Source organism: Panthera uncia, chromosome D2 (assembly GCF_023721935.1).
Source record: "Panthera uncia isolate 11264 chromosome D2, Puncia_PCG_1.0, whole genome shotgun sequence".
Lineage (NCBI taxonomy): Eukaryota > Metazoa > Chordata > Mammalia > Carnivora > Felidae > Panthera > Panthera uncia.
Window position 1 is genome coordinate 71,492,020 of NC_064818.1, and position 9,723 is coordinate 71,501,742.

The window sequence follows — 9,723 nt, forward strand, 5'->3', positions numbered from 1 at the left end:
CATCCAGAGATGAGCGGCTCCCAGGGAGCGGAGGCCACATCCCTTCTTTGCACTGCAGGGTCCCGGGTGCACCGTGGGCCTGGAGCCGAGACAGCACCTCTGCTGCTGGGCACGTAAGTTCAGCGACCCCTTGTTCTGGGGTCACCAGCATTCCAGGGGAGCAGAGGGCAAGGGCCGTATAAGACCTGAAGCTGGCCGGTGGGCGCGTATTTTACAACCTGTTTCACCTTCTTACGTGGCTGCCGCAGCCTGAGGATGAGCCCCGGAAGGGGGAACAGCTGGCGACACATTTGGAGGAAATGACACTTTCGCTTGTGAATCTCAACACAGATGGTTTCATCTAGGCCACTCTGGCCCGGGAGAAGCATCCATACAGCCGGCACCAGGGGGAAGCTTCTGTGCTCACACGCCCGCACGGCCCTTTCTAGTGTCATTTCCTTGAAGCTTTCTGGAACTCCGTGACTCCAGACGGGGTGATTACCATCCTCCTAGAGTGGGGGTGGGGCCTGCGGACGGTGATGTCCACCCACAGCCGGGCTCCCAGGGCAGGGCTCTCTGCAAGGAGGGGGGCTCCTTCCCTCCTCGGTGGCTGGACGTCGATCTCCCGGACTGGCTCATTTCCAAATCCTGCAGAGTCAGCTGGGGCTGGGTAGCCAAGGAGCAAAGGCAGGGAACGGGAAAATCTCCGCGAGCAGACAGCAAGGGTCGAGGGGGTTCTTGCTGACCCTGCTTAACACGATTTTAGATGAAGACAGACCAGGCCAATTGGACATCAAGAGCGAGGGGTGTGGAATTTTCCCATATTGAGGGTGATCAGATATCAAGGGTGGGGGGGGGGCGGTTCTTGCTAAACTGATGGAGAAGATTCTTGCTACAGCTGGATCAGATTGGCTGAAGACAGGTCCCAGGGCAGGGCCTCGCTGGAAAGAGGGCTCAGAGGAGCCTGTGTAAGGTTTGGTCGGGGAGAGGCGCTGACACTCGGACCGATGGTGAATGCCACCATTTTTAACAGCCTCATCCTTGTTTAATTTCTTCGAAGGTTTTCTTCCATTGGTCTCTCGTAGAGAATATTCTGGCACAACATTGGCAACCGCTTAATTGGAGCGGTGTTCAATAGACAAGAGAAAATAAAAACGCGGATTTCTCCTTGAGAAAACAAAGAGACTTTGGAGTTTTAAAAGGAACGAGAGTTATTTTCCAGGGAGATGGGGGTGTTCAGGACCAGGAGCTGGTGTCTGTGAGGCATGGCGCTGGCAGTGTGGATCAGAGGCAGGAGGGGTGGTGTGGGCACTGCAGAAGCATAGGTGATTACACGTCTATGGTTTTTCCTTACCCAGTATCCTTCTAGAACCTTCTGGCTATCCTGACCAAGGCTCTGTGACACGGACAGCTGGCCCGGACACACCCTAGATGGGAACCATCCATACTGGAGTTGTGAGGCTTCCGGCCCCTTCTGGACGTTGTGCTACTTGGGGCAGGACAGTGGTAATTATTGTCTCCCTTTGTTTATTTTTATTTTTTTTAAGTTTATTTATCTTGAGAGAGAGAGCTGGGGAGGGGCAGGGAGAGAAGGGGACAGAGGATCCAAAGAGGGCTCTGCGCTGACAGCAGAGAGACTGATGCAGGACTCGAACCCAGAAACCGAGCGATCATGACCTGAGCTGAAGTCGATCACGCCCCACCCAGGTGCCCCAATCGTCTCCTTTTGAGAGGAGGAAACACAGACACTCAGGAGATGAGGGGAGGTGACTATGGTCTTAGAGGGAACAAATTAAAGGGAAGGGAGGATGCCAGCCAATGCCTTCCTTAAACCCTCCTAACAACTGTGCTCTGCAAAAACCAGCCGTGGAAGGTTGAAATGAGCTTTACCCACGCTGGGAAATTTCCTGATCTTTGACCCCATATCCCGCCGCATATGCCACTCCTAGGGGTTTTCCTGAAGGTGATAACTGCACGGACATGAAAAGGCGCGATCACAGGCATTGTTCGCCGTGGCATTATCCATCCCTGACCGACAATGCGCGTGTCCACCAAAAGAGAGCAATTAGGCGAATCCTTGCGCATTCGTGCACTGGACTCCCTTGAACCGCGAAAAGTGAAACATTTTTCTAAGTTTTTCAACTATTTATTTTTGAGAGAGAGAGAGAGAGACAGAATGTGAGCCACGAAGGGGCAGAGAGAGAGAGGGAGACACAGAATCTGAAGCAGGCTCCAGGTTCTGAGCTGTCAGCACAGAGCCTGACACGGGGCTCGAACCCACGAACCGTGAGGTCACGACCTGAGCCAAAGTCTGGCGCTTAACCGACTGAGCCACCCAGGCGCCCCTAAAAGTGAAACTTTTTGCAATCAATATATGACTTCTGTAGTAAGGCAAAAGCACAATAAAAATCTTAGAAAAAAATCATTGGGACGGCTGCCACAAAAGGACCTTGTTGCTAAAGTTAAACTCACTGGGCAACACCCAAGTGTGCGAAGCCTTGTGCGAAGCTCTGTGCGGAGTCATGACTTGAGTGACACACAGCCTTGTCCCCTGGGGGTTCACAGAGAGAGGTGGGTGGGCAGGCTCTGATAGGTTGCTGACTGGGTCAGGCCATGAGGCAGCAGAGGAGAGGCAGCGAAGCCTGACGGGGAAGGGCAAAGCTTCAGGTAGACTTGGGGTCAAGTTCTCAGGTGGTGGGAGAGCCAGGTGCAAACAAAGGGCACGCGGCCTCCTAGGTGCCGGGATACAGGCGTGCAAGCAGGGGTGGGTCGGCGGCAGGGGTGAGGTTATTTCGAGGAAGGCTTCTTACTTTCCCCTCCCTCCCCCTTTCTTTTCATTTGCACGAAGGCCTTCAAAAACCTTCGAAATTAGCATTATGTGTTCACGCAACTATCTGGGAAAGCATTTGGCATTGCCAGGGAGTAGTGAAGCTGTGCCTGCCCCATAGTCCAGCGGCTTCCTCCACGTACAGACCCTGGAGGAACGCGTGCACCAGGGAACAGTGCACCAGGGTGTGGGACACACGTCTCCACCGCAGCATTGCCACTGGTAGCCCCAAACGGGGGGATGATGCCCCGGTGTCCACTCGCCGAATGAACAAAGCAAATGTGATATGGTCATGTGAGGGAATACTACCCAGCAACGAACACGGATGAACTTCAGTTACACGTGATATGGCTGATCTCACCAGCAATGGTGCACAACAGGAGCCAGAAGAAGAACAAGGAAAACGTAATCGAATAGGCCGGGAGAGTGGTTACTTTCAGGGGAAGGGAGGTGATTGAGAGGGAGGAGAGGCACCGCTGGGGCTTTTACATCTTGACCTGGGGCTTCATGGAACCACTGTTCTTTTCACCGTAAATATGTTTTGTGCTCTCTTCTGTATGTACCTGTCGTAATAAAAAAATATGAGAGGGGTGCCTGGGTGGCTCCGTCGGCTGAGCGTCCGACTCTTGATTTCGGCCCAGGTCACGATCTCATGGTTTGTGAGTTCGAGCCCCGCTTCGGGCTCTGTGCTGACAGTGCATAGCCTGCTTGGGCTTCTCTCTCCCTCTCTCTCTCTCTCTCTCTCTCTCTCTCTCAAAATAAATAACACTTCCCAAAATATAGAAGGGCATAAAATCACAAGTGGAAAATAAAAACCTTCACCCTCCTACAGGTTCCTGCCCCCCCCCCCCTTTTAGTTCCTGGAACTGATTGCTATCAGCACCCTCAGGGGTTGAGCAACAGCCATCCAGAACTGACCTGGGGGCATTTTACACCACCACGTGCACGTAGAGCCTTTTTAATAAATGTGTGTGTTTTCCTAAATTGGATTGTAGCAGGCGTGCTGTCCTGTGAGCTCTGATTGCACTGAAGAATGATGATAGCTCTTGGATATTTTTCCGTGGTAAACGCTACACTACCTAGTTTTCTTAAGTGGCCACTTGGATTTCACCGTACGGGTGACCACCACCTATTCCGACACGAGGGAGGTTTCCAGATTTTTCTATTGCGATTCTGAAATCCCACAAGAGACTTGACATACAAACGGCTTAACTAACTTTCCGAAGATTTCTCGGCCAGAGGCATTCCCTCCCACTTAGGGGGTTTGGCGAATGTTTGGGCTGGCAGAGGAGACCTCGTCCATGCTGCCGTCTCAAAGGGATTCATTTTCTGCTCTCGGAGGAATCAGGGCTGCGAAATCTGGAAGGTGAAAAACGAGACCCAGAAAGTCACGCAGGTAGCAGCAGCCCGGGGCCACCTGTGCAGACAGGGTAGACCAGATGGGGGGACCTGGGTGGCTCAGTAGGTTGGGCGTCTGACTTCGGCTCAGGTCATGGTCTCACCGTTCATGGGTTCGAGCCCTGCGTTGGGCTCTGTGCTGACAGCTCAGGGCCTGGAGCCTGCTTTGGATTCTGTGTCTCCCTCTCTCTCTGCCCCTCTCCCGCTCGTGCTCTGTCTCTCTCTGTCTCCGAAATAAATAAACATTAAAAAAAGAAAAAAAAAATTAAAAAAAAAAAAAGGGTGGGCCAGAACCTTCCCCAAAGGCTCCTGGAAAAGGGAAAACTCTTGCTCGTGTGTGTGTGTGTGTGTGTGTGTGTGTGTGCACGTGCGTGTTTCCCTGCAGCACCCAGTGCTGGTTTTACAGGGAGACAACATCTTCTACAAGAAGACAACAGTCAATATAAATCCAATTGGACATAATGACTGAATTTCTCTCCCCCCACAGAGATGGTGACAGTGATTTCTCAGACGCCTTTTAGTTACAGACAAGTTTCTGAACAGAATAATTAGGTTTGGGTCTTTGCAGCCTGCCCTATTGGACTATTGATTATACGCTAAAACCTCCCGCCCTGCGGATGTCTGGGTGCGCAGTCAGAATGGCGAGCGGGCAAAGACAGCTCTGGGCGGGGTGGGGGCAGGTGGGGGTGAGCCTCCACAGAGCTGCGTCCCGAATCTGTGCTCCCCCCCACCCCCGCCGAGTCCTCTGCTGCTGAGGACCACCTGTGGGCACCCCCGGGATCAGACACCAGCTTCCCCAAACCATAAAGGTCCAGGGAGCAGAGTTCCAGTCTCCACTGCCCTGGCTTCGCACCCGTGTGACATCGGGCAAGGCGGTGTCCCTCTCTGGGTGTTTCCTTCTGTGGAAAGGGCAGCCCTCGGAGGCCTGGTCACCTCCAAGGCCCCTCCAGCCCTGACGTTCCATCCCAGCACTGCCAAGAAGAAATGGAATGAGGCCCACACACTTGAACCGTGTGAGTAATTTAAAACTTTCTGGCAGCCACATCCAAAGAAGAAGCAACAGGTGAAATTAGTTTTAATAATATATTTTATTTAACCCAGGGTATCTAGAATAGTATCGCTTCAGCATGGAAATAATACAGAAGCTATTATGAAACACTTTGCAGTTTTTGTACTAAGCCTTCACAATTCAGTGTCTTTTAAAATACAAGAAGGAGGTTAGAGAGGGAGGGAGGCAAACCATAAGAGACTCTTAAAAACTGAGAACAAACTGAGGGTCGTTGGGGGGTGGGAGGGAGGGGAAAGTGGGCGATGGGCATTGAGGAGGGCACCTGTGGGCATGAGCACTGGGTGTCGTATGGAAACCAGTTTGACAATACGTTTCATATTTAAAAACAAATACAATGTAAGTACTGACAGCAGGTCTCAAGCCTGGTCACATTCAAGCACCTCAAGGCCACGTCCAGCTGGTTCATCTGCTGCCCAGCAGATGAGGAAACTGAGGCCCAGCTGGCTGGGGCAGAGTCAGCTCTGGCCCCAACGCTCCTCACCGGGCATCCGACGCTAGTCCTGTGGCCCCACTCTCTGCGTAGCTCTGTGCAAGTTTCTTTGGGGAGACAGAGGAGGAAAAGATCACTTTCTTTGCTCTCAAGGAGTTAATGATCCTGCGGGGGGGGGGGGGGGGGGAGAATGAGCCCAGATGAACCTATTGGCTCACTGCACCCTGGCAATGCTTTAGTGGGGAGCAGGCTCACAGGGCTTCACGTGTTCTTAGAAGTAGAATCCCAGGGAGGGCGGAGAGAGGACTTGAGCTGGGCTCTGGGGCCGAGAATATTTGGAATGAGGGATGAGGAAAACGTGAATAATGCCGTGGCCGGGGCTTGGAGGGGCCCGTCCGATCGGAGCATAGGGTGGGGGCTGGAGGGTGAGGTGGGGGAATTGTAGACGACCCATAAGCGCTAGGCACAAGGGTTTAGACAAGTATTAGGGAGCCACCTTAGGCTCTTGAGCTGGGGCAGGGCTCGTTGGAAGCTGTGGCTCATGGGGATCCGCTGGGTTCCTGAAGGATTGGAGGCAGCACTGGGTGCCAGGGAAGCCGGTCAGGGGGCTGCTGGAGCAGGAGTTGGTGATGGGGATTGGGGGCTAAGTGGGAAGAAGAGCCATTCTGTGGAATTGGAGGAAGCCTGTGCCGCGGCCGTGCTTTGATGGGGAAAATGTGTCTGGCGTGATGACATCTTGGGCATTTTACTTCTTGCTGGGCTCCCTTACCCAAGGGCAGGAAGGTCATTCTAGGTGGATGGATCTGCCTAAGCAAAGTCTCGGAGTCAAGAAGAACAGAGGTGGGGGGATCAGGGGGCCAGGATGGCTGCAGGGGAGGGGGCCTGAATGAGTCAATTACACGAGGCTTGAGTAAGCAGAGACAGCCATTCCTCGTGGCATCATAAACGGGGCTTTTTGGTGAATCAGTGGCATGGTGAGAAAAAGGGCTTTCAAGTCAAACCAGGCAGGAGGAGACAGGGCTTCGACAGGTAGAAGAAGGTGACCGTGGTAAGGGGAGGGAGGCAAGGGGCCAGCCTGGGCGTAGCACGTACTGGGCGGAAGAGGAGACACCTGTCAGAGAAAGGGGCAGTTCAGTTAGTCACCCTCAGATGATCCGGGACCATGAGTCAGCCACAGCCTTCACTGAATACTTATTCTGTGCCAGGCAGAGAGGCTCTGGGGTGGGGAGGGGGGTGATGTGGCCAGCGAGACACCAGAGGCCCTGACCTCAGCTGGCACGGAGGAGGATGCAAAAGTCAGACATGAATCACAGCCTCATTGAAACTGCAATTATAGTAAAGTGCCGGGAATGATGGATTTAGGGACCTATCGGCATAGGTGGGGGTCACATGTGTAAGGGTCCGCGAGGACTTCCCCGAGAGGAAATACTTTTCCATCCATTTGCCTTTCCTTCTTTCAAAAGTTTATTTAGGATCCAGCAAGAGGAGACTTTGTTTAACACTACAGAACATTTCAAGACTTTAGTTACAGAATACCACAGAATAATACCACATTACAGAATAATACAGAAGAATACCACATCATTCGCACTTGTATTTGGCTCTCCCTTTTACGCGTGTTGTTGGCAAGCAGAAAAATAAAAACTAGCGTATGGCTAAAAGATAAAATAACTAAATTTCTATGGAATCCTTTAAAATGAGAGGTTTGGCTTATGTTAAAAGTCCATCCGTGTACTTTTAACTTACTTGTGTCTTGACCTGAGACATAAAGGCTAAGGGGGAATTAAGTAGGACCCTCTAGGCCTCAGAAATGGCCTGAGCAAAGGCTCTGGGGTGAGAAGGAGCACAGGGTGTATGGACAGATGGGAGACTAGGAATGAGAAAGATAACCAGACAAAGAGGAAGAGGAAGAGCTTCTCAGGCAGAAGGAGGGGAGTGTGCAAAGGCCCTGAGGCAGAGAACCCACCTTGAGAAGAGCCCATTGTGGCTAGAGAGGGAAGGCAGGGCAGAGTGGCCTCAGTGGTATGGAGGCTGCGTGGCCCAGAGTGGAGAGGGCCTTTCAGGCCAGGTGTCCTCAAGCTGCCATGCCGGGGCCCTCGGGACTCACAAGGACACCTGAATCCATGTGAAAGCCTAGGCAAGTATGAGGGATTTTGATTTCGGATCAGAGGCAAGGGCAGCGTGGCAGGTGAAAATGGAGGGAGTGGCTGAGGCTGGACAGGTGGGTCCCCTTGGGCCACATTGAAGATGTTTGACGCTGTCCCAAGTGCAAGGCCACTGAAGAGGTTTAGACCAGGAAGTGGCATGACCGCACTGGTGTTTTGGGGCTCTCCCCAGCTGGTGGTGAGGGGAGTGGACTGTGGGAGGCCTGGGTGGCCGTGGGGGTGGCCACCCGCTGTGGTCCAAGTGAGCGTGGAAAATCAAAGCATAAAGCTAATGAAACACTGCTCTTTGCAGCTGGCTGGCCCCTCTGCAGACTTCAATTACAGCGAATGTCCTCAGACAGGTTGGTGATTCTATTAAAGTGGCCAAACCTGGAGACCTGCATTTTACAGATAATGCTGCATGAAGCCAGTTAATTCGGTGATTGAATTATTAAGTTAGAGCATCTATGACTTAATTCGATCGGCAGTCGGCAAGGCATCCTTCAAGTAAATTGACGTTTACTTGGCCATTCCCTCCTCAGCCACAATAGGTTTGGTTAAATTTTAAACAGAAAATGTTCTTTTGCAGTATGCAGAAGGACGCGGAAACAAATGGAAATGAAATGCATTGGTTCCCCATTGTAGCCTCATTATTTATATGTATGCTCAGCAACTGATAGAGTTGGCTTCAAGAATCCACGTGCGTGCACACACACACACACACACACACACACACACGAGACTCTTAACTGTCTTAACTGAATGGGATGGGTCCTGGCTGAGAGCTCTCCGTGAGCACTTGAAAAGAATAAAGCTTGCTATTGTTTAGGGTAAATAAATATCAATTAAGCCAAGGCGGTGGATGGTATTGTTTTGATCTTGTATGTCTGCTGGGGTTTTTTTGTTTTTGTTTTGTTTTGTTTTTTTGTCTAGATGTTCTACTGGCTGCTGAGAAAAAGGTGTAGAATCCCTCAATTATGATTGCAAAGTTGTCTTTTTTTCTCCCTTTAATTCTGTCTGGCTTTGTTTCCTATGTTTGGAAACTATTATTGGCTACGTACACGTATGATTGTTATGCCTCCCTCCTGCATTGATCGCTTTTACCATCACAAGAGCTCCTTCTTCCTATCTCGGTTTAAAGTTTTGTTTGGGAATCTACATGATCTGACATTAATTCGGTTACCCCAGGTGTCTGTGCTTACAGTTTGCATGGTATATTTTCCCATCTATTTACTTTGAATCCGTCTGTGTCTTTATATTTAAAGAGTATCTCTTACAGGCAACATAGAGTTCAGACTATTTTTTAAAATCCATGGGGCGCCTGGGTGGCTCAGTGGGTTGAGCGACTGACTTTGTCTCAGGTCATGATCTTGTGGTCTGTGGGTTCGAGCCCCACGTCGGGCTCTGTGCTGACAGCTGGGAGCCTGGAGCCCATTTCAGATTCTGTGTCTCCCCCTCTCTCTGCCCCTCCCCCGCTCATGCTCTGTCTCTCTCTGTCTCAGAAATAAATAAACATAACATTTTTTTTAAATCTATCCTGACAATTTCTGTCTTTTAATTGTAGTGTCCATTAACACTTAATGTAATTTTGGGTATGGCTGGATGTCATCTATCATTTTATTTATCGTTTTCTACTCGACTCCTTTGTGTCCCTCCTTTCCTGCCTTTTAAAATTATGTGAATACTTTCTAGAACTCCATTTAATTTTAGTTTCCTGGTAGCTGTTTAGCTCTTCTCCTTTATATTTATTTTTTACGGTGATGGCTCTAAAGATGACGATATACAACCTTAACTTTTAACAGTCCACTAACAGTTAATGATACACCACTGCATGTGACGTATAGAAGTCTAGCTACTTTATAGCCTCATAACCACC